Genomic DNA, 15,613 nt, shown 5'->3' with positions numbered 1-15,613 from the left:
CAGCAAACTCATCACTCTACACAGGACAGTTAGACTGAGTGGTATGTGCACTTATTGCAGGTATTCATGAGCAACATAATGAGACCAGAGGAGCGCCACCGCTAAATCTCAATGACACAGAGGACAACCACTTTCCCTTGCAGTCACATGTGGCTAACGGTACTCTTATTGTGCTCAGTAATAGCGCCGCAGTGACTTGGCTCAATACTAGACCTTGAGTTTGCCACAGAGTAACGCACCGATAGCAACTAGTTGTTTGGCGGTTGTCTCTTTCCAATGCATCTTCATCTTGTATGCAGCACACACTGTCAGAGACATTGACATTTTATGACAGTGGTTCGTGACTAAAGAAAGGTGGAGATTCTGAATGATCTCTGTCGTTCAAAGGTAAAGAAGATGCTTGTACTTTAATCTTCCCGCATGCGATTTCTATTGTAAGTAGGCTGTTTAGGTTTTCTTATTGGTAACGCCGCTTAGCGCTCGGTACGAAAAATCACTGGCTGTGCTGTGCGCAGTCTGTGTTTAGTTTGCATTGTTGTCTGCCATTGTAGTGTTGAGCAGCGGCAGCTGGATGCTAACAGCGCGTAGCGTTGCGCAGTTGGAGGCGAGCCGCCAGCAGTGGCGGATGGGGGAGAGAGATGGCGGAGTTTTGAAATTTTGAACTGCTATATATATTGTGACTATTAAGGTAAATCCATTGTTTGTTCTCTATTAAAATCTTTCATTTGCTAACTATACCTATCAGTAGTTAGTGCCTTCTGTAGTTTGAATCTTTTATTTAGCTGGCAGTAGTGGTGCTCGCTGTATTGCAGTAGTTCGAGTAACGAAGATTTTTTGTGAGGTAAGTGATTTGTGAAACGTATAGGTTAATGTTAGTCAGGCCCATTCTTTCGTAGGGATTTTTGAAAGTCAGATAACGTTGCGCTAAAAATATTGTGTGTCAGTTTAAGCACAGTCCTGTATAATTTTTCAAAGGAGACGTTTCATATGTCGACCCTTAGCCAAGGATACCTCACTGGAATCTTCTGATTTTTTCTTGTAGTTTGTGTAGTTAGTGTAGCCTTTGTTTATTGCTAGCGCGTAATCATAGAGAGAATCTCCTTTGTAGTTGTAGTTTTTCATTGTTGTACAGTAAAACAAACCCTGTCCTTTCCTTGTGTTATCCCACTATGTGTTTGTACCCTTGTGTATTTGTTTTTTTCCTGTCTCTGTGTGCTGTTTCATAGAATTTTTTCTCTTCTAATACTAAGCTACATTCACTATGATGAGGAATACTGTTATCCTCAAATATAATTTGCGTTTGTAACATGTTATTTACTTCGTAAAGATGTTTACACATTATTTATTCTGTTTTGTTCTAATGCTCATGTGTGAAGTTGATGTTTCAAAAGTTATTCTGATCTTTTATGTATGTACTTATGTCATAATTTTTGTAACACTGATGTATTTGTTATTTCGATTCTTTTGTAAAGCCTGTATTACTTCAAAAGTTATCTGTACTGTTATGTTCTTTAATGATATATTTTGTACTTTTGTTATTGTATTCTTATGTTATAAAATTGTAATTGACACCAGTTCATCAAATTAGGTAACTTGTAAGTTACATTTCACTGCACACGTTTCTGTTGGTCATAGTATATGGACAATACGTGAGAAGTAGGGACTGATAGTGTTTGCACATGTGTTAATAATTCAGTAAGGGACAGGATAACAGCATTGCTGGTTGTAAGGACATTTCAAAAACAATTTTTGTGAGTGCACAAGTGGTGGTTATGGACTTGCTATATTACCCGCAAGACTCTTCAATGGTGATTGTGCGCCTGCACAGTCAAACAGATGGCTGCTGGCCATCTCTACAAGGACTACAGTGGGTCTACACCTTCGATGACCCACCAATACCATTATTTCTACAAGGACTGCAGTGGGTCTGCACCTCTGGTGGCCCACCAATAGTAATCTCTACCAGGACTACAGTGGGTCTGCTCTGTGATGACCTACCTACCGATAGTCTTCAACATCGACTGACTCTGCTGTGGCCCATTACCAGTCTGCATGTCAAGAGTCAGCACTGTCTTTCGTTGGAAGGACAACACTACTTCCTCAAGACTGCTTAGAAATCCACTACTTCCAAGTGCAATTTCTTTTATTGCTCAGACTTTGAAAAAAAAAACACTGCAATTTTACTGTGATGAATGATCAGGACTGTCTTTATGGACTGTGAGAGAATTTTAGCTTCTGACCAACATTGTATCAATAAGTGTGTGTATTTGATATCTATGTTATAGTAATTATGAAAAATTTTATCAAATCATTATTGGCCACTGCCCAAAACAATTTGTAAAAATTTTTTGTGGGGAGCATGGGGGCTATGTAAGTAGGCTGTTTAGGTTTTCTTATTGGTAACGCCGCTTAGCGCTCGGTATGAAAAATCACTGGCTGTGTTGTGCGCAGTCTGTGTTTAGTTTGCATTGTTGTCTGCCATTGTAGTGTTGAGCAGCGGCAGCTGGATGCTACAGCACGTAGCGTTGCGCAGTTGGAGGCGAGCCGCCAGCAGTGGCGGATGGGGGAGAGAGATGGCGGAGTTTTGAAATTTTGAACTGCTATATATATTGTGACTATTAAGGTAAATACATTGTTTGTTCTCTATTAAAATCTTTCATTTGCTAACTATACCTATCAGTAGTTAGTGCCTTCTGTAGTTTGAATCTTTTATTTAGCTGGCAGTAGTGGTGCTCACTGTATTGCAGTAGTTCGAGTAACGAAGATTTTTTTGTGAGGTAAGTGATTTGTGAAAGGTATAGGTTAATGTTAGTCAGGGCCATTCTTTCGTGGGGTTTTTGAAAGTCAGATAACGTTGCGCTAAAAATATTGTGTATCAGTTTAAGCACAGTCGTGTATAATTTTTCTAAGGGGACTTTTCACTATATTTATGTATCATAGACCTTTGGGAAAATACTTGAGTTATATCATCTGGTACTCTCCAATACCTGTCAAGAAATAGTCGACTTAACATTAATAAATACACGTATACTCATTATGTCTATAAGTTTTATCCTTACCTTTTCCAGTTCAAAGTTAGTTCTAAGCACCTAGTTTCAACAAATTGTTCGAGAAGTTTCCCTTGGTTGAAATGCAAAATATGTCCATATTGCAAAATATGAAAATTCCTCCTTTTTTGTCAGCAGTTTTCTAACTGGTGGTATAATGTGGCCCAACACGACTGCATCTCAGAGTAACGCTTTGGCCAACGTACTCAATTAGTTGTTGTGTATTATCCAGTGTATATTTTCTCCTACACCTTTTCCCTCTAAAGCTTCCTCTATTGCTGTGGGAGTTATTCGTGGATATCTTTAACACAGTCTTCAATATTCTACACATATTCCTTTCCTCGCAAATTCTGCGGAGAGTACCTTCATTTCTTTTCTTCAGCCTTCTGCAACAGCAAATCTCAAACGCTTCGAATATATCTTTTTTCGTTTTCACACAATCCATGATTCACTTCCATGCAATATTCTTTTCCAACCGGACGCGCTCAGAGGTTTCGTCCTCAAATTAAGGGTTATATGTGGCTCCAATAAACTTATTTTAACGAGGGCTGACCTGTTTTCCTGTGCTAGTACACGTCTTTCCCTTGCCTCCAAAGTAGCAGAATTCCTTCGTGCACAACGAGCCCCCCCCCCCCCCCCCCCAAGAATGATCGTAAACTTATCGAAAATCTTATTTCTCAAACTCCTTATTACGTTCATTTTTCTTTGATGCTCATTAAGAGGCTCTTTCACTCCAACAAGTCCAGTAATCTTTCTCACTCTCACTGCGGAAAGTAATGGCATTGTCAAATCCTATCACTGATATCAGTTCACTCCTAATTTCAGTCCCACACTTAAACCTTTCTTTTACTTCCTTCATAACTTCCTTGATGTACAGCTTGAACAGTAGGGGAGGAGGACTGCATCCCTGACTTAAGCCCTTTTAATACGAACACTTCTCTCTTCATCTTTTATTCTTGTTGTTCCCTCTTATTTCCTCTATACATCGCACAATACCTGTCTTTTTCTACAGCTTATACCTTCAGTTTTAAATATCTTGCACCATTTTACGTTGTCGAACGCTTTTCCTTTATAGGAAAACCACATGAAAGTAACCATGATTCGCCATTATGAAAATACTGAATGTCATGCAACGATACAAAAAAAGTGCCTCACATAAAGATAAGCTAAATTTGAAATGAATTTGATACTGTTCCTTCTGAAGAACTCCACCTGTTCCAAAAACTAATTTTTATTTGGAAACATGATCTTATGTAATGTAAAAGACGTAAGTAATAACTCCTGTCATTAGGCTAAGTATATTTTGAAAGTGTATTCTTCTACTCTATGCTGAATATAAGCAGCATTAATTACATACGATAGAACTGTGTGCCATAGTAGGATTCGCACTGAGATACCTGACTATCACAGGGAGTGCACGTCGGGTGGATGGATCGAGAGGGTCGTATGGGCGCAAGACGGCAAGGTCTTCAGCAACCCCTCATTAACAGGTTGAGACGGGTGTCAAGAAAATACTCAGAACAGTAAAATAAAACAAAACGTAAAATACAGGTTACAAGTTTGGGAAAATATGGGCCTACCCACACAGACGCGTAGGACGAAGCATGTCGGCAGCAGTAAAACATGGACAACACAGGAAGAATGTGGTAGAGGGAGCTAAAACAATATGGCAATGGAAGTGGCTGGCTGACCACAAGGAAAAAAGGGAGGAGCCAGCCACTTTGCAATACACTAAAGCATCCAACCTAAAAGTTTAGGCCAGAGTCCAGACACATCACAAAATAACGTCATCCATCCATATCTCACATGCCAGCTCAAAACTTCAGTCTGACCCACTTCTGCTTTTCTTTATTTTTTTCTGTTATGAGGTCTGTAAATAATCGACATGTGACCATAATAAGTAGAATTAACCCAATAGCCTAAGTTCGACAGTTTTAAGATAGATGACGATTTCTGCTGTAAACAGTTGTAAGGGACAGTGAATGAGAAACAGAATTATTGCATGTATGACCTGGTACGTGATTTGCTTCATTCATATTGTAAGTAGGCTGTTTAGGTTTCTTTATTTGTAACACCACCTCTGTGCTGTGTTCAGTCTGTGGCTGGTTGGCATTGTTGTAATACTCGCCATTGTAGCGTTGGGCAGTTGGCTGTTAGCGGCGCGTAGCGTTGCGCAGTTGGAGGTGAGCCGCCAGCAGTGGTGGATGTGTGGAGAGAGATTGCGGAGTTTTGAAATTTGTAAGACTGGATGTCATGAACTGCTATATATATTATGACTATTAAGGCAAATACATTGTTTGTTCTCTATTAAAATCTTTCACTCGCTAACTATGCCTATCAGTAGTTAGTGACTTCCGTAGTTTGAATCTTTTATTTAGCTGGCAGTAGTGGCGCTCGCTGTATTTCAAGTTAGCTTAAGAGGGGGTAGACTATATAAGAAACTAACTATGATGAATTGGAAGAAAAGCATTGAGAAGCTATAAGAAAATGGTGTGTCCAAAAAAGTTGTGTACAGTGGAGAAAAACTATTTTTGAAAGAGTATGTGAACAGAATACAGAAAGCATGCTTGGACAGGATTTTTTTTTGGCTGGAGCAAATGTTGAAATAAGAGGGACGATCTATGGAATGAAGTTTTGGGTTGGACTGCAGTACCATATGTTACCGTGAAAACAAACCCTGTCCTTTCCTTTTGTGTTATACCACTATGTGTTTGTGTACCCCTGTGTATTTATTTTCTTCCTGTCTCTGTGTACTGTTTCATAGAATTTTTTCTCTTCTAATACTAAGCTACATTCACTATGATGAGGAATACTGTTATCCTCAAATATAATTTGCATTAATAACATGTTATTTACTTCGTAAAGATGTTTAGCCATTATTTGTTCTGTTTTGTTTTAATGCTCACGTGTGAAATTGATGTTTCAAAAGTTATTCTGATCTTTATGTATGTACTTATGTCATAATTTTTGTAACACTGATGTGCATGTTTATTTCTATTCTCTTGTAAAGCCTGTTTTACTACAAAAGTTATCTGTATTGTTATGTTCTTTAATGTTGTATTTTGTACCTTTGTTATTGTATTTTTATGTTATAAAATTATAATTGACACCATTTCCTCAAATTAAATAACTTGTAAGTTACATTTCACTGCACACGTTTCTGTTGGTCGTAGTATATGGACAATATGTGAAGAGTAGGGACTGATTGTATTTACATGTGTGTTACTAATTCAGCAAGGGACTGGTTAACAGCATTGCTGGTTCTAAGGACAATTAGAAAAAAACTTTGTGAGTGCACAAGTGGTGGTTCAAGGACTTGCGATATTGTCTGCAAGACTCTTCGATGGTGATTGTGCACCTGCACAGTTGCAACAGATGGCTGCTGGCTGCCTTTACAAGGACTACAGTGGGTCTGCACCTTTGATGACCCACCAATACCATTATTTGTACAAGGACTGCAGTGGGTCTGCACCTCTGGTGGCCCACCAACAACATAATCTCTACCAGGACTACAGTGGGTCTACTCTGTGATGACCAACCTACCAATATTCTTCAAAACTTCGACTGACTCTGCTGTGGGTTTGCTCTGTTGTGGCCCATTACCTGTCTGCATGTCAAGAGTCAACACTGTCTTTCCGTTGCAAGGACAACATTATTTCTTCAAGACTGCATGTAAATCCACTACTTCCGTGTGCATTTTCTTTTGCTGCTCAGACATTGAGAAAAACACTGTTATTTTACTATGATGAACGATCAGGACTGCCTTTATGGACTGTGAGAAAATTTCAGCTTTTGACCAACATTGTATCAATAAGTGTGTGAATTTGATTTCTTTGTTATTGTAATTATAATTATGAAAAAAATTTTCAAATCTGTATTGGCCAGTGCCCAAAACAATTTGTAAAATTTTTTGTGCAGAGCGTGGGGGCTATGTAAGTAGGCTGTTTAGGTTTTTTTATTTGTAACACCACCTCTGTATAAAAATCTCTGGCTGTGCTGTGTGCAGTCTGTGACTGGTTGGCATTGTTGTAATACTCGCCATTGTAGCGTTGGGCAGTTGGCTGTTAGCGGCACGTAGCGTTGCGCAGTTGGAGGTGAGCCGGCAGCAGTGGTGGATGTGGGGAGAGAGATTGCGGAGTTTTGAAATTTGTAAGATTGGATGTCATGAACTGCTATATAATTATGACTATTAAGGTAAATACATTATTTGTTCTCTATTAAAATCTTTCACTCGCTAACTATGCCTATCAGTAGTTAGTGCCTTCCGTAGTTTGAATCTTTTATTTAGCTGGCAGTAGTGGCGCTCGCTGTATTGCAGTAGTTCGAGTAACGAAGATTTTTGTGAGGTAAGTGATTGATGAACGGTATAGGTTATTGTTAGTCAGGGCCATTCTTTTGTAGGGATTATTTAAAGTCAGATTGCGTTGCGCTATATGTGTCAGTTTAAGCACAGTTATGTATAATTTTTCTAAGGGGTCGTTTCAATATTAGTTGATAGCTCCGCGATAAACCGGAGAGTGGCAGCTCTATCTCTAATTTCAGATCCTTACTAATTGAACTTACTCATGATATGTGTACGTAAACAGTGGTGAGTGACAAAAACCTGGATGCAAGCAGTAGTTACGTACGTGGTGTTACTGGCAGGAAAATGCTTTCCAGGAACGATTCGTACAAACTCAGGATGATATGGTTAATTACAACTCAAATAAAGATCCTTCATATGTTCCTGAACGCAAATTCGGTTCAAAAGTTGTAAATAACGCAGGGTAAGACATTTTGCGGCGTAGGATTTATTAATCAAATCCAGGTAATTTTGGTTCAGAATCAAATGGCACTAAAAACTATGGGACTTAACATCTGAGGTCATCAGTCCCGAAGACTCAGAACTACTTAAACCTAATTAACCTAAGGACATCACACACATCCATAACCGAGGCAGGATTCGAACCTGCGACCGTAATAGCAGCGCGGTTCCAGACTGACGCGTCTAGAACCTCTCGGCCACCGCGGCCGGCGGTAATTTTGGTCTACTGAATACGTAAATAATAATATTTTTGTGGAACTGACTCTGCTTTTTGAGATAGTCAATCCAATTATACAGAAAATTAAATTATAAAAAACGAGAAGAAAATTTTTAAAACGTTCATTTTAATGTTATCAGATGGTTTAAAACAAAGTGCTATAAATGACACACAAAATAAGAAAATTAGTCATAACAACAAAAAAACAATAAAAAATAAGAAAAACGTTTTGTATGGGGGTTTTGGCCTTGACAATCTCTGCAAGGCCTTGATAATCTCTGCAGGTTCCAACACTAGGCTCCCATCATCTGGGATCCCAACGACCTTGATATTTTTCGTCCATAATCTTGATGTCCTAGTGGAACCGTTTCCCTTATTCTTCGCTGTAATTGGCCAAGGTCTCAAGAATTTTATCTAAATGACTAAACAAAAAATGTAATTAGACACTCTTGCTAATTTTCGGAAATTTTGGAGCATTTTGTCTACTATTTCGGAATATTTTTCAGCTTTACGATTCCCCAAAAAACTTTTGACATCTGGTACAAAGCTTTTCCTTGCTTCCAATTCAACTTGAGTCATGTGGTTTGTGAAATCATCGTTGTTAATAAGAGAATTAATTTGTGGCCCATCAAAAATTCCTACTTTAAGTTTTCTATACTGAGACCAGGAAATGACTGACAAATATATTTGAAGCAATTGCCATTCCTATATAAAGCTTTAACAGACTGGTTTTATAAGCCCAAGTTTATTATGTAGTGGAGGAAGAATGATTTTTTCCCGACTGATCAACGGTTCGTGAACGATGTTATCTCTTCTTATAGTCAAGTTCATTCTCGGCGGCCAGTCTTTCTTGCTCCTAAGTTCATTTTCGCACGACTGTCCCACACACAAAGAAAACAGGGATATTTAGGGTATCCATTTTGCTGACCTATAAAAAAATTCACCACTTTCAAATCCACACACACTGACCACTGGTGTTGATGAAGTGAATCTGTCTCTAAAACAAGATTAACATTTTGATATCCTTACTTAAATTTAGTTGAATGAGCTGTCAGGATCGAAGCTCATTTATTTCTGTTAAGCAGTAACACACACTCAAAACTTCTTTTGAGGTGTCTACTAAAAGTGGCCAGTCTTTAGGCTGGAATACAGGGAGATACATTAAATTCAAAAGCTCAGAAATACCACTACAAAATATATCATTCGCCTTGTTGAAACGTGGAAGAATGCCGGGCTCTCTAGTTCGATAAGATGCTGATGTTATTGATTTGCCAGACTGAAGACAATGTTTTACTTTTATTATTGACGCAAGGAGCTCAGCTGATTTCTTAGATAAATTGAAATATCGAATCAAGCCGTTTAGCTCACCCTGAGAATTCACTTTCACTATTGCTTTTACTCTGACTGTCTAACATTTCGACTTTATCACGGTAATCGTCTGATAAGGAAGTAAATACAAATTGTCAAATTGTATTTGGCAAATTTTCACTGTGCAAGACTGCTGGCTTATCGAATTGTACGTTTGGGTAAACCGAAGAGCGCTTTTTGTATCGAATCATACCTTTTACATTCCCAGCACAAAAGTAGCAATTATGGAGGTGGTTTCTGGGCTGGTCCATGTCATCGGTGTTCCAAACGGAAGCCCTTTTCGCACTCCATGGCTCCAATAACGAAGTGACTCCTCGCAAGTTTTAGAAACGTTGTGTGGGGCCCAATATTTATCTTGTTGTCCTAGTTGTTTTCCAGAATATGCCCAATAGCGTTGTTTTACAAAATCATTTATATTTTATCGTTGCTTTTTTGACAATATTTATCACATTTGTGGCAGAAATGGTCGAAGTTATCAACACAAGACTTCCGTGAATAACTCGTATTATCTGAAAAAAAAAAAAACACCCAAACAGAACAGTTGCATGAAGTAATTTACACAGTATCACGTTTGTAGAAAAATTGTAACGAATGAGTAACGCAGAAGCTTACCTGCTCAAAAGAAGAGCGACTGAGTGGCAAACAACAAAAGCTCACCTGTGAAATCGCATAGTCACGGCGCTCTCTGTGACAAGCAAAGATATTTAACGAAGTCTGCCAAACGTCAGATTCCTGTCATAGTTACCAAGACAAAGGCACTAGGCAATACTGGATCATAGCCACATTGAGTACAATTACCTTACTTCAAAAAAGACATGGTAATGAGGGTAGATTAGTAAAAAATCGTGTACTTTTTTGAAACAGTTTATCATGAGAACCAGATTCTATTGAAACAATTTATCGACTAAGTACTTCATCATCGCATGTATCTAAATAAACCTCTTATATGTTTGCCGCAGAAATTTTATTATTCTCCTGTGTAATTATTGAAACAAGTAAACAGTGTTACGTTTTGTACCTTACGATGGTTTACGTGAATATACGTGGCAGAGTAACATGCAATGCAATGGTATAAATGTTAAAGGTCATCTTCAACGTTGTTGACTTACTATAGTAAGGCGACAATAAATCATAGATTAAATTTTGAGGTGGTTATACTTTTTGTTATTGCTAAAAATGGTAATGCAAATCTTAGTATAATAAAATGAAACAGCGGACACCTTTTAAATGTATGTTTTGATAGATTTCAGAGATAAATTTCGTTCAATCGCCCAGCAAGTAAAGAGTGGTAACTCAATTCTAAATCATGTTACGTATATTCAGTTTGCAAGTAAATAATGTTAACTACATATTCACGTATTTTTAGGTTAAATTTTGGGCAGAATTTACGATTTTAAAAATATGTGCTTATTCTAAAATATTTTAAAACAGTTATCAGAATGAATAAAGTACCTTATTTGTGAGAACTTGTCAAAACAATCAACTTGTCCTTTACCATTCTTTACGGCTGATTATCATATCCCACAAATGACCCACAAGGTATTATTATTTCTGCCTCCAAGGCAGCAGAATTCCTTCGCGTACAGTGTGGTCCCCACTTATGAAGCTCCCTCATTTCTGAAGCTCCTGTTTATTTTCGTCTTTTGTTGCTCATAAGATTGTTCTTTCCGTTCAACATTTACTGTAATGACCCGTGAGGTATTCTTAACCTTGCTTTCAAGCAAGCAATAGGCGTTTTCTTCTGCAATATCCATTTTTTCCTTGATCTCCCTTCTTGTCCTTTCAGTTTTACATCCTGAGAGTTTTTTAGACAATTATTGACGATTCTTTGTGTCAATAAGTTACCACGATTTTAGCGTTTTTTTTTTTCGATCATGCAGGGAGTTTCACGTACAAAGCAAGCGCCGCATCCTGCGTTTCGTGGAAACCAGTAGCGGGCAGCCTGGCTACAGACATGTGTAACTCTGCTGCTCGTTCTTCAGACTCCGACAGGTGGTTCATAATTCTAGCCATACTAGTCCTTTGACTGCTACGGATGTTCTCTCTGCATTCTGTTCTGAGCGCGATTTTGTTGTCAACTTACTACACCCATGCTCATAAATTAAAGATAATTGTAGAATATGGTGCCACACAACGTGTCACTACACAAAACTGTCGCTAATAGCATAGGCACATAGGGAACACACATGACGTAGATCTGTAAGGCTACAATATTGGTCATAAGTTGAGAAAACCGTCCCGAAACACATGTGCTACAAAACGCCACTGTTTCCTGCACATGTCCCCCGACATCAATATGGGATAAGATCACCATGCACACGTACACACGCCGCACAACGGGTTGGCATACTCTGGATCAGGTGGTCGAGCAGCTGCTGGGGTATAGACTCCCATTCTTACAGCAGTGCATGTCGAAGCTCCTGAAGTATCCTAGGGGTTTGAAGACGTGCAACGATACGTCGACCAAGAGCATCCCAGTCGTGGTCGATGGGGTTAAGGTCTGGAGAACAGGCAGGCCACTCCACTTGCCTGATATCTTCTGTTTCAAGGCACTCCTCCACGGTAGCAACTAGGTGGGGCCGTGCGTTATCATCCATTAGAGGGAGGTGGGACCCACTGCAGCCCTGAAAAGGAGGACATATTGTTGCAAAATGACGCCCCAATACACCTGATCTGTTACAGTTCCTCTGTCAAAGACATGCAGGGGTGTATGTGTACCAATCATAATCCCACCTCACACCATCAAACTACGACCTCCAAACAGGTCCCTTTCAAGGACATTAAGAGGTTTGTATCTGGTCCCTGGTTCACGCCAGATGAAAACCCGATGGGACTCACTGTTCAGACTATGCCTGGACTCGTCCGTGAACATAACCTGGGACCACTGTTCCAATGACCACTTACTGTGTTCTTGACACCAGGCTTTACGGGCTCTCCTGTGACCAGGGGTCAGTGGACTGCAGCTTGCTGGTCTCCGGGCGAATAAACCATGTCTGTTCAGTCGTCTATAGACTGTGTGTCTGGTATTGCAGTGGTTGCAGTAAGGTGCCGAGCAAGGCTACCTGCAGTACTCTGTGGCTGTCTGCGGCACTGATGGTGAGATATCGGTCTTCTTGTGGTATTGTACACTGAGGACATCCGGTACTGTAGCGCCTAGACACGTTTCCTGTCTGCTGGAATGGCCCGTGAAACGACCTGATGTGTTTGACCAGCCTCCAGTCGGCCTAGTATTCTACCCCTCAAAACGTCATCAATATATGTTCTTTGAGCCATTTTAACACACAGTCACAATTAGCACGTCTGAATACGTCTGCACACTTACTCGCTGCACCGTTCTCTGACATGGACCAACACACCTCTGCGTATGTGGACTGCTGCCAGGGCTACTGTCCGACGACCGCAGGTCGAATGCACCGCATGGTCATACCCCGAGGTTGTTTAAACCCGCAAAGGGCCCACCAGACCGTTGTTTCAACATGTATCAGCAATATCCTTAATTTATGAGCATGAGTGTACTTCCCTAATGGTACTAACTGTGCTGAGAGGTAGAGTTTCATCCACTGCGATAATTACTGTGCTGCATCAAATTAAATAAAGCATAGCACAATATTTTGAAGAATTTACAGAGGTAAAAAGGCATTGCATAAACTTTTCGTACGGTTGGCTCTAGCTCATAAATCGCTGCGTATGAAATGTAGATAAGCTATGGAAATTTTATTTAAAACTGTGAGCAGAATGGTATCTCATTTCTTCCTCAAGTTATTGGTCTTTATATTTGGTTTATGGTTGCACACGGAGCGCCCAATTCTGTCCCTATGTATCAGGAATCATGTGGTCATAACTGTCATAACAATCGTATTATGTCATAAACGATTCAGGGTATCGAAACGAGGGTTTTTTTTTTTTTTTTTTTTTGCAAGTAAAAGCACAAAAAGAGGCACATAAGTTGTATTATAAATACTTGAAACTTTTTATTCAGCAAGGTGTGGGAGTAATTCAACTGCAATTGTGAGAGAGTTGGCGGAACGGTACGCGTAAATAAGGTAGCGTTCTCGCTTCCCACGGCCGGGTTCCCGGGTTCGATTCCCGGCGGGGTCAGGGATTATCTCTGCCTCGTGATGGCTGGGTGTTGTGTGATGTCCTTAGGTTAGTTAGGTTTAAGTAGTTCTAAGTTCTAGGGGACTGATGGCCATAGATGTTAAGTCCCATAGTGCTCAGAGCCAGCCAGCGTAAATAAGTCAATAGAGCCTAAGGAAAATCCAGAGACAGCTTGTAACCCTTTCGAGACGGAGCGCGTTTCCCCAAAGCGGGTTCCATAACCCTTAGGTTTCTTTCATCGCTCATAAAATGTACAGTTTTTGACTTATCGGTGTAAATTTTTTTGTGAATGAAGCTTAAGATACGCTCTTTACTGGCATACTATTTTCATTATTCCATATCGCGCACTTTCAGACGTGGCGGTGGTGTTACAATAGAAATAGTGAAAATTTTGATTTTTGTTACTTTTTTTAGTTGAGAGGTGAAGCATTGAATTAGACATATTAAAATAAGTTGTATCTTATTTTTTAAAGTTTTAGTTTTAAAACGTCATATAAAATACAGTTTTATTTCTTATGGGACGTCCGTGGGAAGAAAAATAAAAAGTCCATTTTTAAGGATGAAAAATTTAATTTTTGTCAATAAACTACAAAATTTCATAAAATTTGCTTAAAACAAACTTTACAACTTAGGCATATCGATTTTTCGATAGGCAACCATATTTTACAAGTCCTTTCGGCACTTTGCTACTTTGTGATACCTGTTGAAACACTCAGGCACATGAAGAGAAGGGTTGGACGGACAAGTTTCGCAAAAAAAAGGGGGACCTTTTTCGTCCTCCTGGCTTGGAGCGACCACTGCAACGATACAGTCACCTTGTTTTCCGGTTTATATTCTTGCTATAGCATGGTACAGGCCGTCCACCCTGTGCAGGTTACCATGCTCAGAACGTGACTTCTTCCTCGATGGGTAGGTTGAGCCCTGACGTCGCCCACAAAGGCCTTGTATCTGGGAGTAGGCATTAGGAGTGATTTAAAATGGAATGACCATATAAAATTAATCGACGGTAAAACAGATGCCAGACAGATGCACTGGAAGAATCGTAAGGAAGTGCAGTCCGAAAACAAAGGAAGTAGGTTACAGTACACTTATTCACCCACTGCTTGAATACTGCCCGTCGGCGTGGGATCCGTACCAGATAGGGTTGATAGAAGAGATAGAGAAGATCCAACGGAGAGCAGCGCGCTTCGTTACAGGATCATTTAGTAATCGCAAAAGCGTTACGGAGATCTTTGATCAACTCCAGAGGAAGACTCTGCAAGAGAGACGCTCAGTAGCTCGGTACGGGCTTTTGTTGAAGTTTCGAGAACATACCTTCACCGAGGAGTCAAACAGAGACCATGAGGATAAAATCAGAGAGGTTAGAGCCCACACAGAGGCATACCGACAATCCTTCTTTCCACGAACAACACGACACTGGAGTAGAAGGGAGAACCGATAGAGGTACTCAAGGTACCCTCCGCCACACACCGTCAGGTGGCTTGCGGAGTATGGATGTAGATGTAGATGTAGATGTAGACGAGACTCTTCTGAAACTGCAAATAACTCAAATAAGTCTTTGGTGTCTACTCTTTTCTTTGGTATGATGACATACAGCAAGAAAGCGTTGACGATCCCCACCTGAAATTAGCCGGGACAATTACCAATTTGTCAGGATGTGCCCCTTCCCGTGTCGATCCTCCAGGCCAGTCCCTAGATACAGCGCTGGGTGTGTGACGCGACAATCGGGCCACGTATATGGGCCTCGCGTCCCGTCAGCACCTGGGGAGCGGCGGAGCATGACGAGTTAACTCGTTCGGAGCAAAAAAGTGAGGCATTGGAAAGAAGCCCGATAACATCATTGCAACGTTTAGTGCATCCTAACCAATCGAAATACTGTCGCTCGAATTCAGTACTGCAGGCAGTCCACGAACGAGAGGTTGCTGCTGAAATTTTCTTTTTTTCTGACGAGGCATGCCTGCACTTATCAAGCTATATGAAGTCGCAGAAAATCTACGCAGGAATTCAGAAAATGCCGTTCAATTACGTCAAGAGGTTTTGCATGATATGCAGATACGAATGTTGTAGCGATATTTTTCG

The sequence above is a fragment of the Schistocerca gregaria genome, chromosome 3, assembly GCF_023897955.1.
Source record: "Schistocerca gregaria isolate iqSchGreg1 chromosome 3, iqSchGreg1.2, whole genome shotgun sequence".
In the NCBI taxonomy this organism is placed as follows: domain Eukaryota; kingdom Metazoa; phylum Arthropoda; class Insecta; order Orthoptera; family Acrididae; genus Schistocerca; species Schistocerca gregaria.
The sequence above is the reverse complement of the archived record's forward strand: the minus strand, read 5'-3'. Positions refer to the sequence as shown.